Here is a 17,491-nt window from a genome sequence, read left to right as displayed (position 1 = left end):
AGTTTAAATGTACAAGGATAAAATCACAAGTGTGTTATATGATCTTTTGAATTCATGGGAGAAATTTTGTCATACAATTCAAGTTAGCAACAGTGCTTCAATCTTCAAAATGACAAAAAAGAGCCATAGCAGCAGGTTTGAACTGAAAGCGCAGGAAAAAGGGATGCTGTGCTGAAAAGTTTTTTGCATGTTTTGTGCTAAAGTGCTACAACCCACGATTATTTTCTTTATTGATTAAACAAGCCAACCCATCATCTTCCTAAAGCCAAATGGAATTGCAAATATGATTCTTGTAAATTTAGAATATTATTTCTCAAGTCAAAAGTATAAGACTGTGAAAATGCATAATTGGAGTGTCTACACACCCAAAAAATTGATGTCATAACTCTCTTTCGCTGCAGGGACGATGCTGGTCTTCGTACCTGGATCATCTCACATGAGCAACAGGTCTTGGTCATTCTTTTGCTTCCCAGCTGATGAAAAGACAAGGAGTCACTGGATAAAACACATCAGGTAAGATAACAGAACATTTGTGCAGTGTATGAACTTGTTAAAAGAGTGTGTTAATTGAACAAACCCATATTTTTGGTGAACTGGTTGCATCATTTTGCAACTAATGAACATGAAAGCTTGTTACCCCATTAAATAGTGTTTCCTCTCTTAGTTTCCTCTTGGTAAAGTGATGACCAGTGTTACGGTTTCATGAGTGACCATGTTAACAGGTGACTCAGCCGAATGTGTCGTGGCTGCTTGAAGTGTCCTTATAAAGGTATTGTCATTTTACTTATGTCAATTTGAAATACATACTCTTTACAGTTCATTATCAATGTCAAGCATTAATGTAAGTTATTACATGCAACCATTGACGCTCTCAGCTGAAAGTAAGATGTTGGTGAAGTGGTTAGCACTCTTGCCTCACGTTCTTCTGTGGCTCTTCTGTGGCTCTTCTGTGTGGAGTTTGCATGTTCTCCCCATGGGCGTGGGCTCTCATCGGGTACTCGGCTTCCTCCCACAGTCCAAAAACATGAACTTAGGTTTAATTGGTGACTCTAAATTGCCCGTAGGTGTGAATGAGAGTTTGATTTTCTGTCTCTATATTTCTGCCCTGCAGTAGTCTGGCGACCTGTCCAGGGTGTACAACAAAAGCAAACGTCCATTTTTTTGGCACTGTAACTGTATCTTTTAAATGACGAATATTATATGTGTAATTAGTGGCACAACTTAAACATTATCAAAAAAATATTTGTTTAATGCCATTGAGTACCATTCATATTTTTTTCTAAAATAAGGTCCCATTGGTGTTACCAGAATGGAAGAGACTCTCAAATACGACCATGAGTTTTTTTATTCCAGCAACCTGGATTTTTTTTTAAAATGACAACATGCACTATATAATACAACTGAAAAAGTGCCAACATTGCTCTGTTTGGTTGCCAATGAAAGGATCCAACAAATGCTGCATTAAAGATAATGTTACGGCAGGTTCACAGTGTTGCTGTGATGGTCAGCTGATAATCCCACCTGCACTGAAGGGGTTCTCTATGTGCAGCAGGAGAACTAACAGAGAAAAGTATTGCCAAGAGTGGGTTGAGTCGAGCCAAACGATGAAGAAATAATTAGGCACACAAAGCTAAATAGTTATTCAGCTTGTTTGAGAATCCGCCTTCTTTCTCCCGTCCTCGTTAGGTGTGCATATATATCGTACCTGTAGAGCATCAGCTACATGGAAGCCTTTTACGGCACAGTGGGATGACACACAGTACGTAGGACAGCTGCATATTTGTGACTTTTGACAAGCAGGCCACGGCTACGTTGGACATGTTTGTGCATGCTAGCAGAGATCAGTGACACACCACAAAGCTCTGTCTCTCTTTTCTGTCTTACACTCCCTCCCTCTCTCGTTCTGTGTGTATAAGTGTGTGGGTGTGTGCATGTGTGTATGATAAACCCCACTGGTGGAGTAACAGTAGACTGGCAGTATTCCCAGACTGGGTTGCATTAGACATGCACACTAGCAAAGCTCTTCAGGTCGATGTTCTGGCTCTCCAGCGCTGCAACTCTCTGGCATGACTAACACAGGATACTTTGGAAACGGGAAAACAAAATCCAGATTCTGCCCAGTGTTACATTAAAACAACTGGAGAAAAACTGAATCATATTTATTTCACTCTCAGCACTAATGTGTGTGAATGGCCATCTGTCTTCCTGCATGTGTGTGTGTTTAAGCAGGACACCACCATTGACTGTTCACTTATCATATTACCATCTGCATTATTCAAAGCTTCGATAAACAGTCTTATGCTGCGGAGACACACTGTAGACACAGAGAGGAGGGATGAAGTGGTGGGCTGGAGGTGCGATACAATTTATTATAATATATTTTATTATACAGACTGTAACTCATGCACAATATTAACAAAATACAGCAAAACAGCTGGCCTCAGACCAGTGGCTGTGGGAAAACTGGGATGCTTGGTGGGTTTTGGTGGTGTGTACTGTATCTCCAAGGCTTTAGTTTGTTCATTAACAGGTTTGTTGCGAAGAACGCCCGTACTGGCTGGGTTATCAAAATACTGAGACAGTGAGCTCACTCACACAGCGGTGAGGTCACTTACCAGAGTGTGGCAGCCTGACCAATCATCAGTCAGCCTATTATCATGGTATGCAGTGTTGCTATGAGTAACAGAGACAAGCACTGCCTCACGGATCCCTAATGATGGTTGATGCACTGAGATGCTACCACTTGGCCTATTCTCTTCTATTGTGCTCTCCACACTCCACATCACCAGCCCTGATCTTTTCTAAACACATTCCTTTTTCGTGCTGAAGTGGATTTTAGACCTAAAGATTCAATTCAAAGTTTCATTCCACTTCATTTCCTCCCTTCTGCCCTGCCGTCTTCCCCCCTCCTCCCCTTGTTTACTGTCCCCTGCAGCAGTGTTTTCTGACTCTACCCCGTGGCAGGTGAGTGTAAACAAGCCCGAGGACTGAAACAATGTTAATTAACCGATCATTAACGAGTCGAGGCAGACCCTGGAGATCTGAGAAGTTGCCCACCCACCTGCGTCTCACCATTTCACTAACTGGACTGTTAATGACTAATCAGAGGCGAGAGCGATTAGATCGCCTCCTAACGAGAAGGATTTATGATTGCAAGAGTCTATTACGCTTATACGACTGAGGCCTTTACAGTGATAACAGCAACTGAGCTCAGATCCAGTGCTGCAAGAAGTATTCATCCTTTACTTAATTACAAGAAGCAATATGACACTTTGAAAATATTCCTCCACAAGTAAAAGTCCCAAATAAAGCACTGAAGTGTCATCACCTGAGTTAACTTGTACAATGTACTGATATATTATTACATTATTGGGTTGTAAATACTGGTAGTTTACTTCTGTGGTTTCAAACCCGAGGTCACAGGATAAATCTGAGAAGTTGTGAGAAGATTAATGTGGAGGAGAGAATAAAGGGCAGACCATGTTACACAAATTTGTATTGATTTGGAATTTGGAGTAGACTTTTTCTTTTTTCTACAAGACCTCTCTGTGCCTCATACAGTTATTAGAATGAAACTGTTTGAGAAGTTTAGGGGAGAAATGTCTCTCTGTAACAACAAATAAGTTTTGAAGGAAACATAATGCTGACCAGATATAATTTATTGTATGTATAAGGAGGAAATGTCAGATGTTGTATATATAATTAAATAGTATTAGTAAAATGTTATCACTAATCCACTAATGCAGTACAATATCCACTTTTAGTGTCTACAGCATTATTAAACTTTTTAATGGATATTTCAGCATGCTTGGTTAAGTTAAAGAGATACAGAAGAACACAGTGACTATAATCACAAAAAACAACAATGATCATCATTAATATTTAACAAAAAGCACAATATTTCCCTAACCTTAAGCACAAGCCAAAAAAGGTTGTGACCCACTGGAATAATATATAAAAATGCACTATATATTTTTGTTTCTTCTGCCAAGGAAGTTTCCAGCTATCTTGGAACCCATCGGCTGTTGGTCTGATCAAGATCTGGGCTCTTGGGGCAAGGGGCAATATTTTTGTGGTTCTGTGGATTGATTCTCTGAGTATGAATGCAAATACAAAAATTTTAAAAGGCAAAATTGTCTCAAGAGGATGGGTTCTCAGATTGTTTTTCATCCAATGTGTTACACTTCTTTTACTCTCCAGACGGACTGGTTACCTGCATGCAACTGAAGCCCACTCAAATGTGATTTGTCAATTATACTCACACAACAAATGGAAAACAGAGCGCTTCTGAAAACAAAATCTTGTCCCGTTGCTGACAGATTCTATATTCATATGCAGATATCTGGGGGTTTTTCAGTTTGGCTAGTTAGTTAGTTTATTCATTTGTCTGTTTGTCAGCAAGGTCCAATTTAATGAAACTTGGAGTAGGAGTGTTAGACATTTGGAGCAAGATACACAAATTATTCTTCACTTTCATTAGCATTGCAAGACAGGACACGGTATTGGAGGAGGTCTGCCCTCTCCCCCTCTATTAATTCTATTAAACATGCAGTAGTGTTCAAAATGATAGCAGTCCAATGTGACTAACCAGATTAATCCAGGTTTTTAGTATATTTTTTATTGCTACGTGGCAAACAATTTACCAGTAGGTGCAGTAGATTTTCAGAAAACCAACAAGACCTAGCATTCGTGATATGAACGCTCTTAAGGCTGTGCAATTGAGCAATTAGTTGAAAGGGGTGTGTTCAAAAAATATATATATTTATTTAATATGTCATTTACGATTGACGCTTTTATCCAAAGCAACGCATAATTTAGAGTTAATACAACACAAGCAAAATATTTCACCTTTATTTTACCAGGAGTCCAATTGAGATCAAAAATCTCTTTAACAAGAGAGACCTGGCCAAGGTGACAAAAATTACAACACATTAAATACAACATGCACAACATGATACACAAAAAATCACAAGAAAAACAATGACATCACAGTATCCTTGATAATACCCTTAAATTCATCAATGGGGATGTATGTTTTTAATTTGAGATCTTTTTGAGGATTATTCAATGCCCAAGGTGCAAAGATCTGTAAGGTAGCATCTTAATTTGAAAGTAAATAAAGCGGTTGAATGATTGCGCTTTTGTTGAAAGTCCAAAATTTCTCTCTCTGAATTGTAGTGAAGTAGAAAGTAGCAGAAAATGGAAGTATCCAAGTCAAGTAATAGTACTTAAATAATTGCACTTAACTACAGTGCTTGAGTAAATATAGTTTTCCCCCACGGCTCAGGTCCCACAGCAGCTGGCAGACATTGGGGACATTAGATGACAATAGCTGTGAGTGTGTGCACCCACCTTCAAACGCCACCCAAACAGAAGGACACCCTGACTCACTGAGCGTATTCTCTCCCTCTCTGCTATCTTTGTGTATGAATGCTAACAGAGAGGAAACGATAGATGCAGACATTCCACAACCCATATTCCCCCTCACTCTATCTTGTTGCCATGGGAACCAAAGCAGACGGGAGACAGGTTCATATCGGCCTCCCTCAGGTCTCCAGTCACAGTCTCCTTCTCTCTCTCTCTCTCTCTCTCTCTCTCTCTCTCTCTCTCTCTCTCTCTCTTTCTCTCTCTCTCTCTCTCTCTCTGCTGTCAGAGCCGGCTGCTCCTGTGTGGGCCACTGATACTCGCTGATTAAAGGAAGTTATAATTTGATTTTCTCAGCAGGCGCCGTTTAATAGAGCAGTTTAACTAAAGCTGTGCCATCCCCAGGGCTTATAGAAGGAGAGGGGAGAGAAAGAAAGAGGGAGATATATATGGAGAGAGAGGGAGAGAGTGGGTGAGAGAGTCATGCTAATCCCAAACACTGAGCAATCACCCCACCACTAAACTCTCCCACTCACTCTCCCATTCTAATTCTGTTTGCCTATTTTGCCGTGTCTCTCCCTCTCTCCCCCTCCGTGCCTCTCTGTCTTTCTCTCTCTGTTTCTCTTGCTCTTCCTCCACCTATTAATCTGTGCTTCCCTCTCCTCTCCCTCCCTCCTCCCTCATTCCTTCCTCCCTCTTTTTAGTGAGGCAAACATGGGAGGGCTGGCTTCTCTATGTACAAGCTAGCTGTATTACTGGCCCATTGTGATAATAGCGTTTAATTATCCTCTCAGCTAAAATCAGCCCCATCACTCTGCCTCTCTTTCCCTTACCCCGCTTCCCTTCCCTTCCCCTTTCCCACTCCTCCCCCTCCACCCGTCTGTGATGTGTCTAATACTTCCCCTTACCGCCCTCTCCCCCTCCGTGCATCTCTCTTCTTCTCTACCCTGCCGCCACCACCGCTCCCCCGCCCTGTTCTCCAGCTATTTCAGACCCATTTAGCGGGATAAGCATCTTGAGACAGACAGAGGGGTTTTTGCTCTCTTTCAGAGAGAAGCGAGGAGAGGATATGGAGACTGGCATCCTGGTGCCCGCCTCAGAATACCAAACAGGGGCCCGGGCATCTTAATATGCAGTGTGGGACAGAGGCTGAGATCAAAGAGAGGCACAGACAGACAGAGAGATGGGTTGGGGGTGGGAGGGTGGATGTGAGAGGGGGGGGGGATACAGAGACAGAGAGAGGAGGAGAGAGGCAGAGATGGAGAGAGAGGTGAGAAAGGGAGGGAGTGAGTCCTCTCATTTCTCCTCATCTGAGCATCCTTTCCCTCACATCATCATTTCTGCTCTGCTCTCCTGCGTCACTCCCTTGACCCCAAGAAAAATCGACAGCTTAATTACCACAGCGTGCAAATCTGCATGCCTGCCCATGCATTGGTGTGTTTTTGTTCAAATGGGAGGATGGCGGAGAGAGTGTATGTGTGCCGGCGTCTTCCTGGGGTTTGTTTCTGTACAGTGGGGGGATGGATGGTTGGATGGTGGCTCTACCTCTGCCACCTACCCTGCCCCTCTATCTCCTCAGTCAATTAAGATCGTGAGTAGCTGTCCCTGAAGCGGTGTAGACAGGCTAAATGAAAAGGCAGTGGATGTGAAATATGAATCATTAGAATACTGCAAGGACGGGCTGGGGGGAAGGCAAGAGGGGGGGGTGGGGGGGTCTGGTAGAGAGATAAGGAGAAAAAGGAATGGAAGAGAAAGGGAGAGGAAGAATGAGAGAGCAGATAATAAAAGATTAACGTCACGCCTCTCAGAGTGGTGGAATTTCAAAACCCTCCAGATCAAATTATTTATCCCTGTCTATAAAGGCAGAGGAAGAGAGGGAAAAGAGGGGAAGATCAGGAAAAGGAGCGCTGGTAGAGGGGGAAAAAAACGAGTGAGAGGAGGGAAATGGAGTAGAATGGAAGAATGGCGCGAAGATCTCTCTCAGTCTCTTTGATGACGGTGCTGACAGCAAAACAAATACCGTGTGTGTTAGTGTGTATGTGTGTTTGTGTGTGTGTGTGTGTGTGTGTGTGTGTGTGTGTGTGTGTGTGTGTGTGTGTGTGTGTGTGTGCATGTTTGTTTGTTGCTTCTAAGACGGAAAACGAGGGAGAGAGAGAGAGAGAGAGAGAAAGTGCAGGCAGATGTCTGCATTCACTCTGTGGGAGGCTCAAGGCTGTTTGCCGAGGACGGAGAGACAAGAGAGGGAAAAGAGAAAAAGAAAGAAAGACGGAGAGAGACAGAGAGGGTAGGATTAAATGAAACCTGTTTCCCTTTGATTCTTCACTAATTTGCAGCGAGATGAAGAGCACAGAGAACAAACCACCTACGCAGCACGGCGACACACCAAACCACACAAACGCATCACTTGCCTAAGTCTCAATAGAGTTCACTCGGGCACGCTGACACACAAACACGCACAGTTACATTCATCTGTAGTTCACTGCCTCGCTGCCCTTCTCACCAATGACATTGACATTTCTCTATATGGGCTGTGTAACCCCTGCTTGACTTCAGCTCTCCTCTATTTTTAATTCCCCCCACTTATCCTCTATGCTCTCCACTGTATTCTCCACTAGCATCCTTTAAATTCTTTCTATTTCCTGAAGTGAGAACCATTAAACCACCAAGAATACCAGCAGACCGTGTTGCTCAGATACACATTGACTGAAACGCTCGCGCACAAACATGCACACGCAGGCGCAAAGTCCTTCCTCATTAGCCCTGATTCCCCCTGAGTGACATCTTTAACAAAAGGAAGCAGCCTCTGCCGCCATGGCAACAGCCTCCTCCATCTCTATGCGGTGCTTCAGACTGTTTACATGATGGGATCTCACTCTCCTGTTCCCTCTCACTCCATCTCTCTCTCTATCGGCTTCCTGCACTCTATCACTCCTTTCTTTCTCTTTTTTTCTCACTCCGTTTGTGTCACAATCTCCCCTCTCCTCTGTCTCAAGCTCCATTTTCTTTCTTAGCCTGCTTCCTTGCTGTTGGTGTTATCTTTACTAGGCTAAGTTTTTTTTTTGTTCCCCCCGAACCCTTAAGGGCATTCAGTAGAGACCACCTGCTTGCCAATCAGAAAGTGATATGTAGGTCTAAGAGAGAGGGAGGGGGGCAAAAAAGAGAAAGAAAAGAGTGACACAGATGAGTGCGTGCATGTGATTAAGTGTGTGTGTTTGTGTGTGTGACCATGCATGTGTGTGTGTGAAATAGAGTGTGAGGGGCTTCCAGGAGACTCTGATATCTAGGCCATGGGAGTCCAAGGCAGCCAGTGTGTCTGGTGTCACAGCAAATCAACTGTCAGCTGTACACCACCTGCCTGCCCACACATGCTCACACACACACACACACACACACACACACACACACCCAAAGTCTGAGGAGAAGAGACTAAGAATAGAACACCCGGAGAGTGTTGCCGTTTCTCCCTCCACCTCCTCTTCCCTCTCTCACTGCTCTCCTGCCACCGTCAGCGGTGTTTTGCAAGTGGCCTCCACCGCGATACGAATCTTTTCTGTCTTCCACCCTTTCCCCAGAGCTCAGCCCAGCCCTCCTCTCCCACAGTGAAATGAGTCACCTGCACTCCTTCGCTCCTCTCCGCTTCTGTAAGGTGTACAGTTAGCTGTTAAGGTCTTCTTTTTTATTTAAAAAAAAGAAGGGAAAAAGCAAAAAAAGCGGGCAGACGTCATCTATAGCCCTCCGGTGTGTTCTGCTTTTATTGACGGAGCAGGAGGGAGGAAAAGGGATGCAAAGCGGTGAAAACACGGGAGAGATGCTTCTGAAGCGGGATTCGATCCGAGGCCAGCAGGGGTGCGTGTGGTTTCGGAGGCCTCAACCGCTAAACCGTCTCTGGGGAGGATTTTCAAATTCTGTGTGCACATTAATGTGTGTGACCCGGAGATATTAGACAAGATGGAGCACAGTTGTCTCTGCTTTCAGCACGAGGAATGGTTAGGCCCTCAGTAGCATCTAAATCCACATAATACATACGCTCAGTGTGTGTGGGCACGTACACAGAGGGATGTGTGAGCGCTTGCTTACATGCAGTGTGAGTGTATTTATGTGTGTGTGTGTGTGTGTGTGTGTGTGTGTGTGTGTGTTTGTGTTTGTGTGTGTGGTATGCTGCTCTCAGTCTGGTCCCTCTGTTTCTCTGCTGTCTGTGGCCTCCTCTTCCCCATGAATACTAATGTGCTTCAAACCCCAGAGATCAACCCTCCCCTTCCCCTTCGCTCCCTCCCTCCCTCCCTCCCTCCTCCTCCGCCAGCCTCCCTCCCTCCCTCTCTCCATCCCTGCCTTCTTCCACCACAGTCTTCATTCATTTCTCTGCCCCTTTTACCTTTAAACTTTCCCTCTCTTTCATCTATGCTTTTACACCCCATCTTTTTCTCCTCCCCTCGCTTCCTCCCTCCCTGCCTCATTTCCTCATCCTTCCCTCCCTCTTCCTTTAGCCTTTCCTCCCCTTCATTTCTGTCTTCTCCTTTTCATCCTCTCCTCTCTCCTTTCCTCACCTCACCTCTCTCCTCTCAGCTCAGCCTTTCCTCCCCTTCATTTCACGTTACATTGCACAACTCTTCTTTTATCATCACCTCTTCAGTAACCTTTCTCTCGTTTCCTTTCCTCTCCTCTCTTGTTTCCCTTCCTTTCCTCTCCTCTCCCCTTCTCTCCTCACCTCTCCTCTCTCATTTTGTGTCATTTCCTCTCCAAAAGTCTCCTTTCTCCTTCCCTCTCCTCTCTTTTCTTTGAATCCTATTTCTTCCTCCTGTCTCCTTTCTTCTCTCCTATCATCAACACTTGTTTCCTCTTCTTTCTGTTTCCTTTGTCTCCTAACCTCCTCTCCCCTCTTTTCCTCTTCTCATCTCTCCTACTCCTCTCCTCTCTTTTCCTCTTTTTTTGTCATCACCTCTTCAGTAACCTTTCTCCCATTTCCTTTCCTCGCCTCTTCCCTGCTCTCATCTGCTATCCCCACCTCTCCTCTCTCATTTTGTTATTTTCATCTCCTCTCTTAATCTCTCATCTCTCCTTTCCTCTCCCTTCGTTTTCTCTTCACTCTCCCCTCTTTTCATCTCCCCTTCCCCTTTTCTCCTTGAATCCCCTCTCTTCTTTTCTCCTGTACCTATCATTTTTTCCTCTCCTCTCATTATCCACTCCTTTTGTCTTCAAACTTTTCATCCTTTCCTCTTCCTTTTAGTCTCCTCTCCTTATCATTTCCCATGTTTTCCTCTCCTTTCTTCTCCTTTTGTCTAACCTCTTTCCTTTCCCTCCCTTGTCATGATTTGTCCTTCTCCTCTCTTCTCTTTCCATCCCTCGTGTCCCTTACCTCTCCTTCTCTCCTCTCCTCTCTTCATCCTCTTTTCCTCTCCCTTCATTTTCTCTCATGATCCCTTCTCCTCTCCTCTCTTTCCCCCCCCCTCGTGTTCCTTACTTCTCCTCTACTATCCTCTCCCCTCTCTTTCTCCTCCTCTGCTGTGTCCCCTTCGTTCTTTACAGTACACCTCCTCAGGAGGACATGTAAATGAGGTCAACACAGTCGAGTACATCAACCGCATCACTCAGGTGAGAGCGTAGGTGTGCACCGACGCATACATGCACAAATCAAACCTGTAAGTCTGTGAATTTGTGAATGTGTATTTCACTATAGGGTTGCATGTGTGTGTGATGTGTTCCAGTCCTAATAAAGAATTTCCTCTCTTAAGCTGTATACCAGTGAACCAAGTGCTCCAATTACATAAACGCCTTCACCCCAATACATTTTGACATCCTGAAAATTATTCACGGCCTAATTCATTTAAAATTGCATCCCGTTTCTTGGCCTCCTTTTTTTTTTTACCACAAGCCCTGGAAACAGATGATGAGCAGGGGTGAAGGGATGAGAGGAGCTTTCAGTTCCTTGTGTAACATAGAGGCTGCTGCTCATTCGGTAGCCTGCTGCTGCTGCTGCTGACTGGACGTTCTCAAACTTTACTGCTTTTCCACACACAAAGGATGAGTGTGGAAATAAAACCCTGTGACTGCCAACAGCAGAGTGTGCATTTGTGAAAATATGAGAGAGTGAGAGATGGTGGTGGTGGGGGGAGTGAGTGAAAGGTAAGAAAATGGAAGAAGATGAGGAGGAGAGTTATTTAGAGGAGAAAGTTTTTTGGGGGGAAAAGAAGCAAGCGGCTCGTCGTGTGTTCGTCATTAAGACCAGTCAGTTTGGGTTGTAAAATATTCCTGTTTGTGTCAGCAAAACAGCAGAAATGCATGTGTGTGTGTGTGTGTGTGTGAATTTGCTCAGCGGCAGTAGTGGGAATAATGAAGCCAGAGAAGAGGAATCCTGCAGGAATCCATCTCAGTCTGCATTCCTCCTGATGCAGAGCTGAGAGCAGCGAGAAGCAGAAAGCAACAGGCTACTGGAGATTGACCCTGTGCACACACACACACACACACACACACACACACACACACACACATTCTTAGGACAATAACAGCCTCTACTGGGGAGAAAACACATAACATGACCACACTCACAGAGACAATTGCATGCAGAAAAAACCCACCCACAGACTGGGCTCGACACACACACACACACACACACACACACACACACACATAAATAGCACAAACAGGATACACACAGATTGTTAGTAAACAGATTAAATTGGAGAAGCTATTCACACTGGCATGCATGCAGAGACACACACACAGACAAATATGCAGATGCACATATGAGCATCTGTGTGTACATGCTCACACACACGCACGCAATTCACACTGCAGGACCACTTCAGGTTTCATCATCTTCTTTTCCTTTTTTTTTGCTTTCTTTCTCTTGAGAGCTGGGGAGGAGGGGGGACCAGAGGGGGGAGTGTGTGTATGTGTGTGTGTGTGTGTGTGTGTGTGTGTGTATGTGTGTGTTGGGGGGGTGTCTCATTCCCTCTCTTTTGTTGCTGCTGGGGAGAGAGAGCACATATCCATACAGAACGCTCTCTCCAGCCCCATTCACACCCACACACCACTCCCTCCCTCCCTCTCCTCTCCCCACACACACACACACACACACACACACACACACACACACACACATCCACAAAGATACAACATCAAAGAGCCGCCACCGCCGAAGGATTACTTCAGCCACACACTGGCTCCTCAATCCGGGTCTGTTCCTCTTGTGGAACCCCCCTCTCGCCTGGCTGCACTTGGTACGGCCCAAGCATTCCTGCCAAGTAGCTTTCACACATGGAGGGGAAGCTTGTCTCAAGCAATTGCTGACAAGCTACAAACAAGACGGCCTCCCTTTCCCTCTCTCTCGCTCTCTCTCTCTCTCTGTCTCTCTCTCTCTCTCTCGCCCCTTTTCCCCCTCCTCTCTCTCTTTTCTCTCACCCTCTCAGCCCAGGTCTCCCCTCTACTCCTTACTCTTTCCACCCTCTCCATCTCCCCTTCTTTTTCCTCCTCTCTCCTTCTCCCCAATCCCCCCCCCCCCCTCTCTCTTTCTCTCTCACTCGCTCTCTGAGAATGTGGGGGCCCCACTAGCATAAATTGTCAGCTGTTCCTGGGCGTACTCTCCATGGCTCCCTAAACTCACATAAGCCTACATATGCAGTCGCTGCTGGGACAAGGGTAACCCAAGTAAGCCCTGTTGGTTATGAGTCTGAAAAAGTATACTGAGGCCCCCGAATAATGCTGCAGTGTGAAGGCACTGAGAGTTTTACTCTATAATAAGCTGCAACAGATACTCAGGCTAATGGTATTGCAGGGTTAACATCACCATACCGTCCTTATTTTGGGCCTTTTAATTCATTGCAAGCACCTAGTCGACACAATATCATAATCTGAATCGTCTTTACACTCTAGAAGTTTCATTCTAGGATCATCTTATTATTTTTACTATCCTGCAATCAAAGACAGTTTATTGAAAGCCACAACTCACACACAGCATGACTCACATTGACCTTTTCAGAGTGCTTAAACCCCAATCATTAATCTTTCTCTCATTTTTCATAATTATCACTGCGCTGCCCACTATAAGAGATAATTACACATAATAGCATTCATTCATATTTTTATTCTTAGCTGGAAGCCATTGGAGGGTTTTACAAAATAATCACATCCTTTTAGCACTCCAGTTAGCATATGTTGTTTTACAAAAAAATAAAGATTTTTAATTTTCCCTTTCTTTGAAAAACTCCACATTGGGGGTGTCTGGATGTTTCCAGAGGTAGGGGTTCATCTGGCTTGCATCGTAGTATTATTGTTTCCAAGCAGCCATTGTTATCCACTAGTGCAGGCTGTCATCTAGTGTCAGCTTTGGGTACTGTTAAAGGAGCAACATGTTTGGGTGTTTTTTTCAGGGAGGCAACAAAGCCGACGTTGAAGAGAATCAATTATGCTTATTTCAGGTTCAGACTTGTATTTTAGGTTCCTACCATAACAGGGGTTTTAAAGACAAAGCTTGGAGAAAGGTTCTCTTTAGTTTACTTAGTTTCAATAATTCCCTGGATGCCTATGGGATCATGATTAGATTATTAGATCCCGTAGACACTCAACAGCTCAGCAAAGATAGCCTAATGTTGCTGTTTGATTTAACTTTAGACCACCAAACATAAATAAAGGCCTGTCTTAATTCATTTAATAATGTCTGACTTTGGGAAATTGAGAAAACACAGTAAAATTCCCCCAAACTGCTCTATTTCTTAACTATTTGTTTAACCAACACACTTTCCATGTGACCTTCTTATTTATCTAATGTAACAAATAATGTAATTTTTTTTCACTTACATTAACAGAGCCTACCTGGGGAGGCTGCCTGCCAAAGATCTTTACATGCTTTAATGTTCAAAAACACCAGTGGTGGAAGAAGTACTCAGATCCCTTACTTAAGTAAAAGTACTAATACAACATTGTGAAATTACTTCACTATAAGTAAAAGTCCTGCATTCAAAACTTACTTCAGTAAAAGTACAAAAGTGTCAGAATGTACTTAAAGTAACAAAAGTAAAAGTACTCGTTATGAAGAATGACCGATCTCAGACTGTTTTATATATTCTTAATATGTTATTACACATTTTGTATTGATGCTTTTATGTGAGCAGTGTTTTAATATTGACAGAGCTCATTTATTTACTTAATATAATGTTATAAGATTTAATTAAAAAAAAAAAAAGTATAATCACTTTAAATTAATCATGTTTTTATGTTAAATCTCGAACTGTAAACTAACTAAAGCTGTCAGCTAAATGTTTTGGAGTAAAAGTTCAATATTTGCCTCAAAATGTAGTGAAGTAGAAGTAAAAAGTTACATAAAATGAAAATACTCAAGTGAAATACTAATACTTCAAAATTGTACTTAAGTACAGTTCTTGAGTAAATGTACTTAGTTACTTTCCATCACTGAAAAACACGTTATTTTTCTTGCATTGTCTGTCTGAATTTACCTACCTATAACAATGTCTAGACTTGTATAAAAGTAATTAATTTTAATCCTGAACACAAGTTTGTGTTAGTGTCTGTATCTGCAGAGAACCTGCCCTCTGCCTGTATTTTCTCTGTCTTTTCCTTTTGCTGTGTTCAGCACGTTTCTGGGCATCACACCTTGTGCATGAAGCTTTGAAAATAATATGTCCCCTTTAAGATAGATAAGCAGCACTTCAAAACCTGACGTGCAGCTCGTTCACTCCACTTAAAGATTAAATGAGATACCGAAAATGATCATGCGTTTTCGGTTTTGGGGACAGATATACTGGCAGTGAAACCTGTACAGTCAAAGAATTATGAAATGATACACTCAAAGAAAAGAGAAATATAAATGTGAATGCTTTTTGCTGAGTGTAACACAAATTGAACAAAGAAGTCCCTGCTTCCTCTGTCTGTCTGGTTTGATGAGCATTCTCGTTACAGCAAATACACCAGTGAGATTTCTTTGCTGAAATATTCTGTTTTGACTAGTCTTCTTCCCAGCTAGTGAGAGCTACAGTGGATTCTACTGCCTGCAAATGTTAAAAGTGTGAGCACAAACATGTACAGCAATTTGTGAATGCATTCACATCCATAAACAAATACAACTTAAGTCAGTATCAGGCATTCCATGTATGTATTTCTAGCCTGGAGCAAGCATATTGAACAACATTTGATTTTTGAATTCTTCCTGTGCATACAAATGTCTAAAAAGCATCCTTTTTTGCGTTTTGCTTACATGTATGTACAGGTCCACCAGCACTTAAATGTAACATGCATTTGTATTAAGAATTCCTCATATGTTCCAGCATCCCCTGTACTCTGCACCATTGCATTAATTATCTTGTCTACAAATGTCACTTTGTTGTTGTGTTTTACTATATAGATATATTTTAGCATATGTATTTTTTCTGCGCATAAAAGTCAATGTTCATGTTAACCTTGTTTAGCTTTTCCCCCTTTGATTTTAGTTGTTATGTCTATTGCTGTGCAAGTACGTAGAAAGTAACAAAAAAAGAATCAAAATCTTTGAATGTTCTCGAAGAAAAAGGCTCATTTTAACTCGGAAAAATGTCAAAAAACAGGTGCATCTCAATATATTAAAATATCATAGAATATTTCCAGTAGTGAATTTAGAAGCCTTTTAAAAGGAACTTTGTGTTGGAAATAAAATCCACAGAATATTTAACTGAATCACACATGTGTCACTAGTATTAAGACTATTTTTATAGAGAGGTAGGTGGAATAAACATTACACATACTGCACAGACTGAGACTTTTACTGAGAGAGGATGAGATTTAACTTGAACCAATATCTCCATCCCTCTGTAATAAGCTATTAGTTTTTGCAGCACCTTCAGCCTCCAGCTCACCTGTACTTTAGATGCTCTTTTGTCCTGACAGTACATCAAATTGTTCCAAACCATTTGTGTAGCTCATGTTTGCATTCATCCGAACTATATTTTTCCTGATCTGTTCTAATCCTCGTTGTATTTTTTTGTTAAGCAGTGCAGTATTCCTGCATATGCCCCTCCATCATTTAATGTTTTCTTATTATGCTAGTATTAATGAGAACAGGACAAAATGCAAATGTACCTGTGTCACTTTCTGTTTTTTACATGTGATTAACATTTACAATTTGAATACATTTGATAAAAGGAGAATAATGCTGCACACCTACGCACTGTCCCCCAAATCATTCATATATTTGGAAATCCGGGATTCTAATTAATGAAACAGCCATAATTGTCAGTCATTTGGTGTTTTATTTCTATATTTTACATATATTGCTGACCTAACTGAACTCAAATGCTTTATTTCACTGGTTTTCAAAAATAACTGTCTTCACATTGTAGGTGTTACTATTTTTTCCTTCTTTGCTCCTTCCTGTCTTTTTTTAATACATTTCCTGTTCCAATTTACTGATGCAATAGCAATATTTCATCCAAAGTGATCATCTTAAATTGGTTGAACATGAGTCTATATTTTATCTTCTCTTGCTCAACATTTGTCAAGACAAAGACCTTCATTTCTGCTGCAATGAGTCAGTCACAAAGGATGCAAAGAAGTGATTCATGCCAAAAGCTCTTCCTCATTCAGCCTGGATCACGACCTCTGCAGACAGAACTCCTCATCCTCCTCCTAACTGGATACATGCAGACCTGAACCCACTGCAGATGCATCAGTGCATTAATATTTTGGATGGAAATTCTCTGCACAATAATTATATCTCCTGTATAGGGCTGCAGGTTTCACATATATTTTTGATATAAATTTTATTTTATAAAATTAAATATTAACATCCTCTTAATAATACACATAATGTTGTATATAAACCAGAGCCTACTAAATTATTTCTGTTTTCATTTTGTTATGGTAACGTACTCTCTCCACCTCCCTTTTTGAGTGCAATTTATTTTCGAAAAAATAAATAAAATCTTAATAAATTAAGAATAAAATTGTATGACAGCATTACTTTCAAATATTAACAAAAAAAATAATGCTAGATAAAATCTGATGGCAGCCCTTATTTAAAATCAATGGGTCCATAAAATGTCAGAAAATTGATTTTTTTTTCTTTAAAAGCTCAATTAAGCTGGTAGTGAAGCCTTCTTGATGCATATTTTGTTAATATTGCACATGATTTATTAGATTATTA

General features: G+C 42.1%; 1 long non-coding RNA gene across 1 annotated transcript; it reads left to right on the top strand.

Moving 5' to 3' along the window:
• The first annotated feature begins 413 nt into the window (after positions 1-413).
• On the top strand, positions 414-17,170 carry LOC131979011 (uncharacterized). Its single transcript, XR_009395019.1, has 3 exons — positions 414-513; positions 665-769; positions 16,849-17,170. It is a non-coding gene; the product is annotated as an uncharacterized LOC131979011 (long non-coding RNA).
• Positions 17,171-17,491: the final 321 nt, after the last annotated feature.

This window comes from Centropristis striata, chromosome 10 (genome assembly GCF_030273125.1).
Source record: "Centropristis striata isolate RG_2023a ecotype Rhode Island chromosome 10, C.striata_1.0, whole genome shotgun sequence".
In the NCBI taxonomy this organism is placed as follows: domain Eukaryota; kingdom Metazoa; phylum Chordata; class Actinopteri; order Perciformes; family Serranidae; genus Centropristis; species Centropristis striata.
The sequence above is the reverse complement of the archived record's forward strand: the minus strand, read 5'-3'. Positions and strand labels throughout refer to the sequence as shown.